Here is a 17,145-nt window from a genome sequence, read left to right on the forward strand (position 1 = left end):
TGCTCGAGGTTCGAAGCCTAGATTTTCTAGTATTTTTAGTCCCGATCGGCTGCCCAGGAGTCGTTGCATGCTGTGCTACTCTGCTAGCCTCAATGAGCTCGTCTAGTGTGTTTGAAATCCCCATGTTGAGAATTTTCTGGGTGGATGTGTACGGAGGGGGGGCCAGGGCGGTTTTGACACTTTTTTTTACTTAGGATTTCAATCTTGTTCTTTTGTGATTTTGTCAGCCGTAGGTACGGCGCCACGTATGTGATCCTACTGATTACTAATGAATTAGTCTCAATAGGTTCGCCTCTTTCATTCCAGCGTGTTTGTTTGCTATTCTTCTGATTTGCCGACACGTCTGGCCTACAGTCGATTCGAATTTTTGTATCATTTCGATGTTCTTACCGTTTGACTGGATCCGAAGACCCAGCACTCCAATTGTTTCTACCCAAGGTATTTTGTCCCCGTTTACCGTTAGCGTTATCCCGTGTTCCTGAGGCTTTCTTTGTCTATTTTACCGGCGCTTCCAATTTCTCGGCAGAGCATTTGAGTCCTATTTTGTTTAGGTACGACTCAATTTCCTCAATCGTTGCTTGGAGGATGTTTTCGATGTGCGCATCTCCGCCTCTGGTAACACAGATGGTGAAATCGTCCGCGTATAAAGTGCAGTTGAGTCCTTCTATACTACCAATTTCTTCGGTAGGTCAGTCATTGCAATGTGCAAGAGTGTTGGTGATAGGACTGAGCTTTGGGGAGTACCTTTGTTTCCCAGTTTTGTTCTTTTCTCTTCCTTCCCTCCTAGGTAGATATTAACTGTTCTATTTGAATAAAAGTCTTTGACGTAACTGTATATTTTTCTACCTACATTTAGAGTCACTAGGCGTTCTAGTATGGCTGAGTGGTCAACGTTGTCGAAAGCTTTGGCCACGTCTAGACCGGCTATTGCTATCGTGTCTAACGTTTGATTGTCTAGCACTTACTCTGTAAGTTGAAGCATGGCGTCACATGTGGAAAGATGCACCCTGAATACTATCATCGGGTCTGGGTAAAGTTCCTGTTCTTCTGGGAATCTGTTTAGTCTCCTTTGAGTTACGTGTTCCATTAGTTTGCCTATACACTTGAGGTAAGTGAAATGAGCCTCAGGTTTGCTAGATTTAGTTTTTTTGCCTGATTTCGGAATAAGGACTATAGGTTGGCCCCTTTCCACGCCGGTGGGATTTGGCCCTTGTCCCAACATTCCGGCATATACGCTGTTAGCTTAGTTAGTGATGCATCATCCAAATTCCTTAGCATGCGATTACTGATTCTGTCTGGACCTGCCGCCGTTTTTGTTTTAAGTATATTTAATTCCGCCCTAACCTCTCCGATGGTGATGGGCTCGTCCAGAATGGGATTCTCTACGCCTTTGTACTCGGGGCGGGGGGGGGGGGGGGGGGGGGGGCTTTTCATATCAAGTACCTGTCCCTCACTTCAGAGATATGTTGGTCACTAGTGTCTTCGTACTTGTATACGAGTTTCTGTAGTTGTTGGCGTGCCTCTTGCTTTGCCTTATCCGGGTATAAAAGATGTCTAAGCATTTTTCACGTGTTAGCTTTGCTGATTCCGCGGTGCATCTGCTCGCAGATGTTGCCCCAGTTTTGTCTAGTTAAATACAGTGCATGCTCCTAAATATCTCTGTTCTGTTTGGCCAGGAGCTTGCGTACATTCCTGCTCCCCCTGTTTTTGGTAAGCTTTGATTATAGCTCCCTTTTCTTGCGCCACAGACCTATCAAGCACTTGTCGACCTGTTCTTGCGTTTCGTCTGCTTCCACCCTTCCACCTCTTCGGTGGCTTCTTTAACTATTGCGAGAATGTCTGTGCCCCAAGATTCTATGTCAGTGATTTCGTCTTGCACATGAAGGTTTTGCCTGAATAGGTCCCAGTTTACAGCTGTGAACTTTTTGGGCTCCGGCGCGGGCGGTCCGGCTTCTATCACGATCTCAATAACTTTGTGGTTGCTTCCTAGGTCCTCCTCCGTTATACCACCTGGCCGCGATTTGGCTTCCGATAAGTGATAAGTCGTGTGTAGTGTCTCTACTCACGCTATTTCCCTGTCTTGTTGGTTTCACAGGGTCAGTGATTAAGGTTAGCTCATTCTGTAAAATGCTGTCCCAGAGTTCCCTCCCCTTAATGCTCGTAATTTTGTACCCCCCATGCGGGGTGATGCGCGTTAAAGTCCCCTACAATGACGATTCGATTTTTGCACGCGATCTGTTTCGTTTTTGCGAATAGCCTGTCGAAGCCGCAATACTTTCTCTGTTTCGGAAAGCTGTATACATTTAAAGCAAATAAGCTTTTCTCTTTCCGCTTTCGCGGTATCATTTCAATGAAAGTGTTGTCTAATTGGACGTGTCCTGTCTCGTGCTGTAGTGCGGTAACGTTCCGTTTGACAAGGGTGGCAACCTGCGTTTTGTCCCCTAGGCCTGGGTACGATTTGTATCCGGACAGCTTAGTATTTTTACCATACTCTTGTAACGCTATAATTTCGGCTTTGTCTCCGTTTGCAAGGAACGATTGTAAAACGGCTTGTTTACGCAGGAAGCCTCCTACAGTTTCATTGCCGGATAGTATATTACTGTTGTTTGGCCAAGCCATTTTTTATCGCTTGGAATTCCGTGCATATATCCACTAGTTCCTTCTCTCAAAATCCGCCTTGAAAGCAGCGTCTCGCTTTTCAAAGGGGGTCGAAATTACCCCTGAGCCCTCCGCTACGGCACCCCCTTCTCTCTTTTCACTCCAACCTTCCTCCCTTTCATTACGGCGCGGTTCAGGTGTCCACAGAGCAAGTGTGACAGATACTGAGCTTTTCCTTTCCTGTGAACCAATTTATTTATTATAATCTGGCTAGTGCCAATGCAGAGTTCAAAGTCATCGGCAGTACGATGACATACTATTATGACCTTACTACGTGTTGCAAAAACCTCGAGAGCACTGCAGAAATCAACATTGGATAAATGCGAAAGCATATATATAATTGGTTGTGCTTTAGTAGCTCCTAGAGTGTCATGACTCATCACTTTGGATAGTCATGACTGATTGACTTACATAAGTGATGGACTCCATAGTAAGGGACATTGGATCTCCGATCTGAGTGACTCATGACAAGTGAATATGACAACTATAATGACTCACATGGCATGACTAAGCATGACATGACATTTATATACTACTTGTCATTACATATATACATTCATGACTAAAAGTCTCATCTTAAAGGTGTACTGAACAAATATCCAAGAATATTGAGAAAGCACCCCAATTGCATTCTTAAGACATGATTACACTAGTACAGACACATAATTCGAGTTAATTTTGAACGGATGGCTGTATTTTTGACGTTTTCTGAGCAGCCGCCAGGTCAGAGGCAGCGCGCTCCCGACTGTTAGCCGGCGGGTGTGACGTCACAACTTCCCTCCGCAACGTCATGGCCCCGCGATCCCGCCGCCGCCGCTGACCCCGCACGTGAAGTTGGTTGATTGTCTGCACGCAGTGTGGGTTCCCCCGGGGGGAGCCGGTTGTCGAGCTAAGCCAGCCCGACCCGTCCGGGTTTACATGAGCTCGTTTCTATCGGGCTAAGATCGCTGCTACACCGTGCGTCGAGTAAGAGAACCAGGCGCAGGCAGGAGAGGAGGAAAAGGAGGAATGCTCAGACGAACAGCTCACGGTCCCGTCCCCGACCAGCAAGGAGGCAAGAGAGGAGGTGCCTGCCCGACGCGTCAGAGTATACATGCCCCTCGCCCATCGGGTAGGGTCGAGCCAACCCACACCCTGCAGTCGGGCTGGCGGGACCCGACGCGACGGTCCTTTAGCTCGACCCCCTAGCGTATACATGAGCCCGATAGCCGGTTTGTAGCCCGACAGGCCTCCCCGACCCGACTTTGTCGGTCTCATGTAAACCCCCTGATGCGAAGTGTGGAATGCTTAACACGAGGGAGGTCGAGGGGGACGCGTACGGAGGGCGCGTATTGCGGACAAATGTTTGCGCGCAGGAACACGAGCAGCAAAAAAAAAAAAAAAGAAAAGAAAAAAAAGAAAAAAGGAAAGCACGTCCGTCCCTGCGCTTTGTGAGCGCCACGGGGGAAAGGAAAAATGAACAGGTGTAACCGTGTAACCAGTGTAACCGGCCGCGATGGGGGTGTTGTGATGTGATATCCGGTTTTGCCAGAGCTTTCATAGAAGCCCGCTCGGTGCGGCGATTTGAGAAATATTCATTAAAATACTTACTTTCCGCTCATTTCTGTTCATAAAGTGGATTGTTTTGATCACTTCCAATGCGATAGCTATAATCTGCGCTGGAAATCTCGGCGGCAATTTCTTTATTCAGTATACCTTTAATGTGACATCATATCACACGTTACATTTTGATTCGAATTTTCCATGCACCAAGCAGCGAAACAAACAAATTGGCAGTGGCTTAATTAGCTCAGCTAGACAAGTATATACACAGCAAAAGCTACAAGGGGGAATGTACGTCACAGTCTGTTCCATAGACGTCTCCTAAGCCACGTAGATACCTTGTACGACAATTCCGCTGTCAACAAAACTGTCTTCTTGTACCAGCGACGTGGTTCCTGTGCTAGGAGCCCCTCCATGTGTGCTGCGTGCAGCAGCCAGCAGGAGTCACGTGGGTTCGTGTCATGTATCCCGAGAGGAAACAAATAAACGGGGGCTTCTTTCCTCGCTCGCCGAGAACAGACGTGTTTCTGGCCGCACTGCAGAGCACCGGATGCACAGCTTCGAGTGGCCTCACGAGACCGGCGCTTGAGCGGTGCCGCGAACACTACGTGGTGTCACAAATGGGATCGTTGTAGCCGGACGGTTTTTGTAGCGATAGCTACACTGGTCGCTACACTGGTCGCAAAGTCGCATTTTCGCTGTGGCGATGGCCGCGCCTTGGTCCCGACGCTCCTTACACTGTTGCCTAGCAACCGCTGCCTCGCCATCTGGCATGACGCCAGAGAAGAGCGGCGCGCCTCGCCGTCTGGCGAGCTACGTCAGTGGTGTAGTACACGACTAATGGCTAACTAGTCACTAAGCGGTACTAATGACTAACTAGTCACTAGCTATAGTAGTAATTAGTCATTAGTTATGACTAAATAGTCATGAGTAATGACAATGACTGACTTTGACGTCATCATATGGTGACTTCATCGGCTGTGACATGATATTGACGTCACACCCAGTCATGACTGGTGATAATGTCACCCGGCGATTCACGCATATACGAGGTTGACACCGCCGGGCGTTCGATCCAGGCGTCCGTGCGGCGCCATTCATTCGGCGCTTCCTCAAACGCCGCACCACACAGCACATAGAAGCAGACTGAGTGGAGCAAGCATCAGCGGCGTTTCAAATTGGTTTACAGGAAAGAAAAGGCGTAATATCTGTCACAATTACCGGCGGACACATTAACCGAGTTGTAAAGAAAAGGATGAAGGTGGGAGCGAAAATAGAGACAGAGAGGTGCCGTAGTGGAGGGCGTCAGACCACCGCGCAACAGATAGGAAAAAATAAACACACTTTCTGCGTAGCAATATGTCTTCTCTAATGTAAATATCAGGATAATAAGCTAAATTGTGCATAACCATAAGTTAACACCAATACAACCAAGCTTAATCATTAGCTCTCGCTACGTTATCCTGGCATAGCTGAGTTAAGCCGCAGGCAAATTTTTCACCACAGCGACATGCATGTGAAAACGGGAGCGGAGACTAACGGGCGTTGCCTGCAAAAGCCGCCATGTCAATCGAAGAAAAAGCTCAGTTTAGCGGCGCAGGGCTTCAACCGCCACCAAAGTTCGACCTTGCGAACCCCAGCGCATGGAAAGATTGGGAGTTCCAATTCGAAGACTATCGCTATGCTTCGGTCCTCTACCAAGCACCGGGCGAAGTTCAAGGCCAGTATTCCGAGTTTGCATCGTTATTGAAGTGTCGCTATCTCACGTGACCTCGAGTCATCTGGTTGGTCGAAACGCCGGGACGTGATGTTGCCACCTCTTCCGGTTCCGTAGTGGCAACACCCAGTTCCAGCGTTTCTACCAATCAGATGACTCGAGGTCACGTGAGATCGCGGCACTTCGATAACGACGCAAACTCGGAATACGGGCCCAAATCAGGACGTTGTTATACGCAGTGGGTTTCCAAGAATCCCGTCACGTCCTCGACACTCTAGCGCTGACCACTGAAGAATGGAGCTCGAGGCAGTGAGAAAAAAACGCACCGACCACTTCATCTACCTGGCCAGCGAGGTTTACGAAAGCGTCCGTTTCCACCGGCCCGTACAAGAGGAAGGCGAATTGATTGACGGCTTCTACATCGCGCTACGCGTGCTCGTGAAAAAGTGCAACTATACTACTCTACCGATGTGAAGAACGTAAAGTTCGAGACAGGTTCATCGTCGGTCTTCGTGGCACAAACCTGGTGTACAAACTGTGCAGCAGTCCAAAGCTCACATTTGAGAAGGCAAGGCTTCAAGCAAGAATTCATGAAGACGCCGTGAAGGCCCGTAAAGCGGTCTTCCAAAGGGGACAGAATCCTCCCAACGCGGATACCGTCGACCGACGCAGGCAACAGCAGCATGTGGGCGGGCGAACAGCCACATCAACAGACAGCAAATACTGGCGGAGAGTTCAACTTTTCGCTCTTTCGCGGTCTGTGTGTCCAGCTCGAGCACAAAAGTGCTACAAGTGCGGTAACAAGGGACATTTTGTAAAGGTTTGCCGTAACTAGGCAGCGCTTTCAGCGAACAAGGTACGTGTGTCGGCAGTCAGGGAGAAAAAGAGGATATTTTCTGGCCACTGTAGAAGGCATGATATGTGCAGGTCCAGGTAACTGAAAAGATGCAGCGCCAAAATAGACAGCACTCAGAAAGAAACAGACAGGACAGGCGCCAACTTGCAACTGTTTATTCACCACAGAAAGAAGGGAATATAATAGAAAACCAGAAAGGAGGAACCAATATCATGCGTGCGAGGGGTACATAATCTGAACAGCACTGAAAATCTATGCACGCACGTGTCTATCCAAAAACGCTCTTTAATTACCATACATTGCAATAGATGACGTGCTTACACAATTACTACTTTTTCATTGATATAGAATGCCTCCAGCAGTTCCCGGGCTACCTTATCCCTAATCCTGTTTAACATTTTTGTCTCCTTCAGCCTTGCTGGCACAAGTTCTTGTCTTTTCCCACACAGACTTTACAGTGGTGTGGTAGATGGGATCCAGTCCCATTCTTCAAATTGCGTTTGTGCTCTGCTAGGGGATCATTAATACATCGGCCAGTCTGGCCTATGTATACACCTTCCCGCATGTCAAATGTATCTGATAAACAATGCCGCGGTAGCACATCCCACAAATGGATCTTCATGCTTTTTTTCCCCACTGCTTTTTCTTGATCTTGTTGGGGTCAGTTTTATAACACAAGGAAGCAAGTGTTTTTGGGGCGAAAAACACCACATGTACTTTGTACTTAGCTGCAACGTGCTTCAGATTATGCGCTACCTTATAGGTATAAGGAATCACGACCAGCCTGCTTTTCGTTTTATAGCCTCGTCTTGGGTACTACGCTTAAACCTATCTTTCCTCAACTTTGCGCCTATCCTGTCTCTTTCTGAGTGTAGTCCGTTTTGGTGCTACATCTTTTCAAAGGAACATGCACCAACTAGCCCCATGCACCAACGCCTATTGGTAGATACTGTTTTACCAGGCTTCCATTGAGAATCACTTCCGCTCCGGAATATTTCCAGAAGAGAATGTCGGAAATTCTTTGCGATCTTCCCGGTGTTGTCAGCGTCATGGATGATATCTTTGTATTCGGAGAAGCAAAAAAGACCACGACAAAAGACTATCGGCCGTAATGAGACGCCTATAGGACGCAAACGTAACATTGAACAAACCCAAATTTATGTTTGGAGTAAAAGAGATGCGGTTTCTGGGCCATATTCTATGCGAAAGGTGCATACACGCGGACCCGGAGAAGGTGGAAGCAGTAAAACGTCTAAAACCGCCTAAGAACGTGACTGAACTGAGAAGTCTGCTAGGCATTGGCAACCACTTGGACCCCTTCTTGCCTAATGTGGCTCAGCCTACCGCTCCACTGCGCACTCTCTTGTGTAAAGAAAATGAATGGCTTTGGGGGTGTGGTCATGAGAATGGTTTCCAAAAGCTAAAAGCGCTCATATTCTCCACGCACTGCGTGACAATGCATGATCACGAAATAAAAACGATTCTTTCGGTGGATGCATCCTCATACAGCTTGGGAGCAGTCTTTTTCCAAACGCAAAAGGGCCGGCAACGATCAGTTGCCTATGCGTCTCGTTCGCTCACCAAAGCCGAGCAGCGCTACTCCCAGAATGAAAAGAGGCGTTATCATTAACGTCGGCTGCTGAGAGGTTTAATGAGTACATAGGCGGAATTGTAGTGAATTTTGAAACTGATCACAGGCCTTTGGTTTCGTTGCTGGGAAAGGTTGCAGTAGATGCCATGCCACCGACAGTGCCGCGTTTTCGACTGCGTTTGATGCGTTATCAGTACAGTGTGCTCGGTATGTGATGGGGAAAGCGCCAATCACCGCTGACACTCTGTCACAAGCTCCTGTGTTCTCGAAATATGACGGCAATTTCTTGACTGTATCTGAAGTCACGTCATATTCTAAAGCTTGCCTAATGGGCTGGGAGACAGGGGACGACCTGCTTGCAAGAGTGAGATAATGTCAAGCACGGGACGAAGTTTGTAAAGAGGTACGGAAACTGCAAATATGGGTGGCCTAGAAAACAAAACGGGCTCTGCTTTCTTGAACCCTACTGGTAAGATAGAGCGCTGATTACAGACGTTGATGGGTTGCTGATAAAAGGAGCTATGCTTCTCGTGCCTCATTCATTCACTAAGATAGAAGTGCTCCGGAAGCTGCATGACGGTCACCAAGGCATTTTGCGATACCGAGATATGGCTGAGTGTTCAGTGCGGTGGCCTAGCTGGACTAAGTGTTCAGTTGGCACAAGTGGTTAAAAACTGCAAAATATGTGCTCAGCATGCAGCGAATGCTACAGAACCAATGATCGCTTCTGAAACACCTTGTTTTCCGTGGGACAAGATTGGGGTTGACCTGTGTGGGATTGAGAAACGCCCATACCTGCGTGGTTGTCGATTACCTATCGCGATACCCTGAAGTAGCATTCTTGTCGTCAACAAAAGTCACTGCTGTGATTGAGCGACTGAAAACGTTTTTGCGTGTCATGGATAATGGCCCACAGTTCACATGCACAGAGTAAAATTTTGAAAACACTTATGGCTTCCGACATGTCACTGTGAGCCCGAGGCATCCTCAATGCAACGGAGGGGTTGAAAGGAAGATACAGACAGTTAAGCACCTTGTGCAAACATCACAAGACCCATACTTTTCTCTTTTAGCCTACAGAGCAACCCCAGGGATTCTTGGACTCCGTCTAGCTGAGATCCTTGTGGGCACATGCCTCCGAATCCGAGTGCCAATGCTGCCGCGCAACTCCGAAACTCTGGACAAGAGATCCAGAAACGTATAACGGCAAAAGACCGCTATAAACGAGAACAACAGACGCGGTACTTTAACCAACGCCACATAGCCAAAGCTCTCTCCCAGTTGAAGCCTGGTGATCTAGTTGCAGTAACGAGACCCTAATGTAAAGGCTGAATTAAGTCGGGAGGTCAGCACCAAATCCAAGATCATACTTGGACGAAACGGAGGAGGGGCTCATAATCTGGCGAAATCGGAGAAATCTGAATTGCTTGCCAAGTGAGGCACTCGACCTCGGCTTGTACGATCTTCCCGTGAAAATGAATCTGATCCCGCCGAGTCGGTTTCTCGTGGTGAGAGCTCTCCGCAGAAACTGCAGGAGGGAACGCGGAAACGCAGATGCCTCGGAGTTAGACCGTGACAAGGGAAGAATAACGAGGAAAGCAATGAGGTTTAGCATTAATGAGAAGCGAATTTTTTCTGTTAATCTGTGGTGAACAGTGTTGTGCCGCGAAATGCTTGCGCTGTTTTGTCGCCATAGATGCTGGAGAAAAAAAAAAGGGAGGGGGGGGGGGATGTGCTGCGAGCCCCTCTCTGCGCCCTACGTGCCGCAGCCAGCAGGAGTCACGTGTGCCCACAGTTCGTGGCATGCATCCCGAGAGGACACGAATAAATGGGGAATCTTCTTTCCTTGCTCGCCGAGCGCATACGTGTTTCCGGCCGCTCCGCGGAGCACCGGTTGCACGGCGTCGAGTGGCCTCGCGGGACTGGCGCCTGAGCTGCGCCGCGAACACTACACAAGGCATCTCGTGGTAAGCCGTAGCACTTGCGAACGCCACTGATGCAGTCATGGACGCTAATCGCGGGGACCCATGCTGCCACGTACAGGAAAGAAATGTTGCAAGACGCCGGTACTTACTAATGAACTTCGTTGGCATCAAGCTTGTGCAGAACCTGGGTGGGATTGAAGGCCTTCAAACGTTGTCAATGAGCCACTGCGCCGCACGCCTCTAACCTCCCCTGGCCATGCCAATGCCAAATAAAAAAAAGTGAGTAACGGTTTGATTCCTCCAACGAATGTAGTAGGTACCATGCGAGCGCATCCGAATATCGACTGCTTATCCACGTTTAAGGACTTTCCGACGTAATTTTGGGGGTGGGCCAAGTCGATTTTGAACGTGGGTCAAATCGGTGTTCAAATTCGGCAAATAAATTTTGGAGGAAAGCAGAATGGTAGGCCTAAAAATCAACAGGCCGAATACTAAAGTAATGTTCAACAGCCTCGGAAAAGAACAGCTTAAGCGGTAGGCAGCGAGACGCTAGGAGTAGTAAGGGGATACGCGTACTTAGTACAGGTAATGGCAGCACATCCACATCAATAAATAGAAGAAATATTTAGAAGAATCAGATTTGGTTGGAGCGCATTCGGTACACTACTATCACATCATGAACGGCTGGTTCAGCAGTATCCCTGTAGAGAAATTTATATGTACGAGCTGTATCTTACCGGCACTTGATCATCTATGAGACTAAAACGTGGAGGCTTAAGAAAACAGTTCAACTTAAATTGAACACCCCGTAGATGCCTATGGAAAGAAAAATGGTAAGTGTAAAGTTAAAATACAGGAAGCGTACTGAGTGGATCACGGAACAAACGCGAGTTAATGACATTCTATTAGAAATCAAGGATTTGTTGTGGGCAGATCATGTAATGCGAAGGCAAAATATCCGATGGTCCATAAGGGGGACAGAAAGGATTCCGAGGAAGGTAAGCTTAGCAGAAGGCGGCAGAAAGTTCGGAGGAGATTAGGAAATTTGCAGGGATCAAACTGATGCAGCTGACACAGGGCCAGGTTAATTGGAGAGATATGAGGGAGGCCTTTTTCTTTCACTTCGTATAGTCAGGCTGGTGATGGCTATGATGATGAGTTTTGGAGGTGGGCCGCCAAGTCAATTTTGGGAGTGGCCCAGTCGTTTTCAGACGTGGGTCATATCAGTTATCGAATTAGATAAAGTCCATTTAGGGGTGGGGCCATGTCCATTTTTAGGGGTACCCAAGGCAGTGTCGAGGGCGCCCTAACCCATGATGGACTTGAAGCAGCGCAACGGCACACAACCCATTTCTTAGGTCGTGTACCGTTGTGCTGTTTCACTTCCACCGCGAAAAACCAGCTCGCCTAACAATTCGCTCTAATCTAATTTTGGTCATTCCAAGCCAATTCTCACCCTAGTCCAACTACAGTCATCAACGCTAAAATTCCGCCAAATCATTCCGATGTCTAATTTCTGTGTTGGGCCACGGTATGTCCTACACAAGCCCATTGCACCATGCATTACCATTAATGTCTTGCAGGCCATTGTCTAATTGTGTGTTGGGCTCAGTGTGTTCCTAGGCTCCCCTCGAACTTAGAACAACTCATTGAACAGGTGCTAGTTTGGATAACTGCATATATGAATGACACGGGGCAATACCCGCAAAATATGGTCGGTTTCAGGAACCGTCTATTGCGCAGGACGATCTGCTACAGCTAGCATCAGCAGTGTTTGACCTACATGTACCAACGACATTAGCTATGATCTCAAAAAAAAAAAAAAAAAGTCGGTAAGGTACAACATACAGAAACCCTACAAGCACTGAGACCCTATAGGGTGTATACAATTGCATAAGAACCTTCCTTAAACACAGAAAAGCCGCTCTTCACATCGAGAATCTCATACCTCATCCTATACACTTGTCAACGTCGGCACACCGCAAGACTCCATTCTTTCCTCCTTTTTGTTCAACATCAACATTAGCCACATAATTTTAGAAAATTCCTCACCTTGGTCACAACTTATACGCTGATGACATCATGCTCTGGTAAACATGCGGATCAGACGTTCAAATCGAAGGCACACTACGAACAGCAGATGTGATTAGTGAATTCACCGCAGGAGTCAAAGAGTGCTCGCAAGAAAAATCAGAATTACTAGTTATACCCTCTAAGGGGCAACTTACGAAAATCCTTACAGAAATCTGAATCCAGGGAAGACGGGTAGCCAGATTTATACCATCCGCATTCTCGGACTATACAGGTAACAGGGTGGAAAATATGTAGACACAATTAGGCGACTCAAAAGGTCACTGCAGACACCACGCATCTCATAAAGAGGGCGCCAAGATGCGCACATGGGCTCTGAGAGACTCACACACTTCGCGTAGCGCATGCCTATACCCTCAGCCGAATTCTTTATGCCACGCCATGGCTCAAACTATCATTCAGTGAGCTTCAGCAAATAGACTCCTTAATTCGGGAACCACCGAAGGTAGCACTTAAATGACCGAAAAGCACTAGTAATGAGAGACTGCTCGAATTCGGAATCCATAACACACTACATGAACTTCGAGAGGCTCACTACAAGCTCAGTAGCTTAGACTACCCGCTATACCTACGGGTCAACGCATACACAGTCAGCTAGGCATTACTATCCCTGCAAAGAATACATCATTAACAACACTCCCTACCCAGATTTATACTGTAATCCATGCAAAAAATTGCCGAGGAACCTGCGCCTTCACTATGCATGACAATTGCAGGTCGCAGAAGGCGTACGCGGCAGTGCAGTGCAGTGCAGTGCAGTGTACATGATTTGGGTAATAGTCCGATGTCGTTTGGATGGATGCCGTCTGAGACGAGCACGCAGCCTGCGGTTGTCCACAACCCCGACAAAACCCGCCTAATGTTCAAGCTTCCTTCAAGCACCGCCACTGAGGAAGCCAAGGAGACCGATATAGCCATTGCTCTGGTATACAGTAAATGCCCTGTACAGCATTAGTGATTTCAAAACCGCCATCTTAAATTACGCCAAGGGCAGGCTTCACCCTCGGCACAACGCCTACTGTACACGCCCACCCCTACCACCTTTGACGCGCTGAGCTTCCCTGGGTGCTTGCGCAGTCGGGAAATCCTCGGCCACGTGGCCGCCGACAGCTTAGCCCGAGAGTCTAATAACAGGAGGGGGGGATTTCTCGAAGGAGCGTATGTACTCGATTTCTAAGTTCACCGTAAACACCCTCGCTAAGCGCCTCATATATCACTCACCCGCCCATTCCTCATTACTAGAGAACAGACAATATGCGTCACCTGCAGACGCGAACCAGTGCTACTTATAAAATTTAAGCCGTACCCCCCATACACACCTTCTACTCCCACCACAAGGCCACCCTTACCCACGTTCTTTTATACTACCCTGCGCCTTATCCCGACGGGGCGATGCCTTTGAACCTGGAAGGACTCGGAGACCTCAGTGGGGTCAGCGGACCCGGCCAGGAAGAAGGTCGCCACCAGCCGTATGCGCAATACTCTAACGCGACATGAAAGTTTAGACAAGCGAGTGGAGTGGTGCGGAGACCTACATGGGCCGGCGTGCCTCGAAAGAGGCCGCAGTCCGCGTGCAGCCAGGTTTTACTGTGAAGAAAATTGTTCCTGTTGCTGTCACCACCGCCTCCGCAAAGCCACGAGGCCGTAGAGTTAATGACTGGCCCTACCTAACCACAAAGGAGAATATAAAAGCTTCTGATATGCGCGTTACAAGCTGACTGAACTGGCCCTTAAACTTGCGATTGAATGCGACTGCGCAGGCAGCCACTGCCCCAGGTTGATGCGTCAAATATTTGGGTTTAATTTTTTATAAGTGTGCTGCTGTTAGATTGTACGCGGCCACCTTACCCACATACCGTGGGTTCGGGCCAGAGCTAGCCGAGGGCTCAGTCAGCCCACACTGCGCGCTGCGCTTTCTCTCCTAAGGAAGCAAGAACACAAGTTATGAGCACAAATATTTAATGCACAGAAAGCTGTATCACAAACACTGCACTGATCCCCCAGACCTTAGTACAAACCCATAACCCAGCCACAATACCCGAGAGCGGGAATGGGGAGGAGGAGGAGGAAGTGGAAAAAAACTTTGTTTTTCGAAGAACTCGAGGCACGCAGGCCTCCTGGGTCTCCGCACAACCCTACTCGCGATCTAAACGTTCATGTCATGTTGATCCATGACCTATGCGGCCCGGCTAACGGCGATCTTCTGCCTAGCCGGGTCCGCTGACAGCAGTGAGGTCTCCCAGTCCTCCCAGGTTCGGAGAGGCACCGGCTCGGAAGGGGAGGAGACGCCGGCAAGGATAAAAGAATGTGGGTAAGGGTGGCCTTGGGGTGGGAGCATAAAGTGCATATGGGGGATACCAGCTTAAATTTTGAAAGTAGAGCTGGTGTCGGCAGTGTTCATGTCTGCAAGCGACGCCAGATTGTTCTCTGGTAGTGAGGGATGGGTGGGGTGACGGATAGATGAGGCGCTCAGCGCGGAGTTTGCGGGGAACTCAGCAAAAGAGTGCATACACTCCGTCGAGAAATCCTCCACGAGGTCTGCCTGTTTCCGGTTTTTAAACCCTTGGGCTAAGGGCGCTCGCAGGTCGCACGGCTAACCAGAGGGTCAAAGCGAGCGCGACACATGACGAGGGAGGATGTGGGATGCGCGGAGCACATCTCGATGACGCAGGTCGCACGTCGATGGCTCAACGCGCGCCACCACCGGTACTGGCCAGCGGTGACGGAGAACCGTGCCAAACCAGGCCTTCCCGACTCAGAAGTGCTGGCGCCGCACAGGCGGGCGCCGGACTCTTCTCGGGCCTGGTCTCGAGCAACCATACAAGGTGCGCGTGCGTTCACAACCCGCGGCACCCCGGCTGAAGTCGGGGAATTACCCGGAGGGAAAAACGTACGCTCCTGCTCCTGCCCAAGTCGATGGCAGTCCCCTCCTTCGCTTCCCGCGCGCGGCCTCGCGTCGAACTTGTTACATCACCAGGAGGTGGCACAATCGGGAGGCGAGAGCCGACACGGGAAGAACGGAATGTATATTATGGCAAGAGTTCTAAGAGCTCCATTCGGAGGGGTCAGCAGCGCGGCTGCCGTCTCCTGCATCTCGCAGTGAGCCCACAGGGGGTTTCTAGCTATAGCAAAACAACAGATCCGGCTGCATGTTTCGCGTCGCTCCAGGAACACAGTCACCACACACCATATAAAGTAAAAACAAATCGTTGTTTCTAGTTTGTGGTGATTTTATTTTTTGTTATAAGGAAGGAACCTTGCGCGCTTTGGGAGTCCCCTCCACCTCGCTCAGAAGCCGCGGCAACCGCCCTGCGGAGACGCCGCTGGAACTCTCCAAACCTCTCCAAACATTTTCCCCGCACCTGACCGATGACAATGCACGTCTCGGCGGAAGAGGAAGAAGAAAATTGTACTACAAAGGCTATGCGTATGTGCCTACCGTTGTCAGATGGGATGGGGACGTGAGACCCTGAAGTGCTTTGCTCCGGAGGCACACATAATTCATCGACCCATCATCATCCATACCCCACCTCCGGCAGCCCCCCGCCCAGTAATTTAAAGGTCATTGGGGACTGGGAGAGTGTTTTTGGTGAGAGGTGAGGGCCCACCATGGGCAAAGGGGCTGCTGCGCGCTAACACGAGTAGGCTGTACCACGGCCGGTCTCGAGGGAGAGCGCGCTTCTGTACTAAGCGAGAAAGCGGCCTGACTCGCCATCGCAGCAGTGAGTCAACGAGGCGTCGGACCTTAGTGAGAAATCGAAATCCTCACTGAGGGCAGTCATTTCCTGCGATGGAGTCATATCGAAACAGAGATTGTTCCACCCGTAACAAAAAAAAAAAAAGATATTTGGAGGTACATAATCTTTCTTGAGTGCACTATCGTTTGCACTCATTTGCCGCTTTTCACTCATTTGCTTCTTTTCTCCTCTTTTTTTACTCTTAATTTTTTATTTTGCTTGTTTTTCTCTTTTACTACGTTTTTCCTCTTTTACTCTTGGCTGAAAGTGTTCGATGTTGCAACGCGATGACGAGGCATGATATTAATGTTACCGGGGAACGCGTGACCGACGAAGTGGTGTGCTCGCAGACGATAACCGAGGAGCGCGTGAATGAAAGGCTGTTCTAGAAGACGACGACGCAGTGTGGATGCTCGACGGCCCTTGAAATCTATGCGCCGAGTTCTGCCCATTTCAACGCAAGTCTTAACAAATTCTTCCCCGTGACATCTTTGGTGGATGTCGCGGGTTCGAGACTACTCCACGCTGGATCTCCGCTGCGGCAATATTATAGCTTTTGCAAAGTTTTTGTATACTTTTTGCACAATTTTGACGCATTTTGCACAATTTCAACATCCGTACGTGGCTGTTCTTACGTTTGCACTATATCGACGTGTAGTTGACTTTTTTGGCTCTAATTAATTAATTACTCCGCATCAACGAGATTTTGCACATAGAGACATTTTTTCAATCTCTACCTTATACAACCATTCTTTTACTCATAGATCACGTCATTCCTCAACAGGCGACGCTCTCTGCGGGCGGATACTTTCTGCGCACACCCATGAGCCTATAAAGGCTTTCGCCTTAAATCCATAGACGACCGACACCAAAGCTCCGAGAACTTCGCTAAAGCGGGATTCACACGGAGGATTCTGACGAGGATGAATGTGGAAAGGAAGTGTACGACGTCACGGGCTCAGACGAACAGGGAGGCTCAGACGAACAGCTCACGGTCCCGTCCCCGACCAGCAAGGAGGCAAGAGAGG

This window comes from Amblyomma maculatum, chromosome 1 (genome assembly GCF_055883805.1).
Source record: "Amblyomma maculatum isolate TAMU_Amacu chromosome 1, ASM5588380v1, whole genome shotgun sequence".
Lineage (NCBI taxonomy): Eukaryota > Metazoa > Arthropoda > Arachnida > Ixodida > Ixodidae > Amblyomma > Amblyomma maculatum.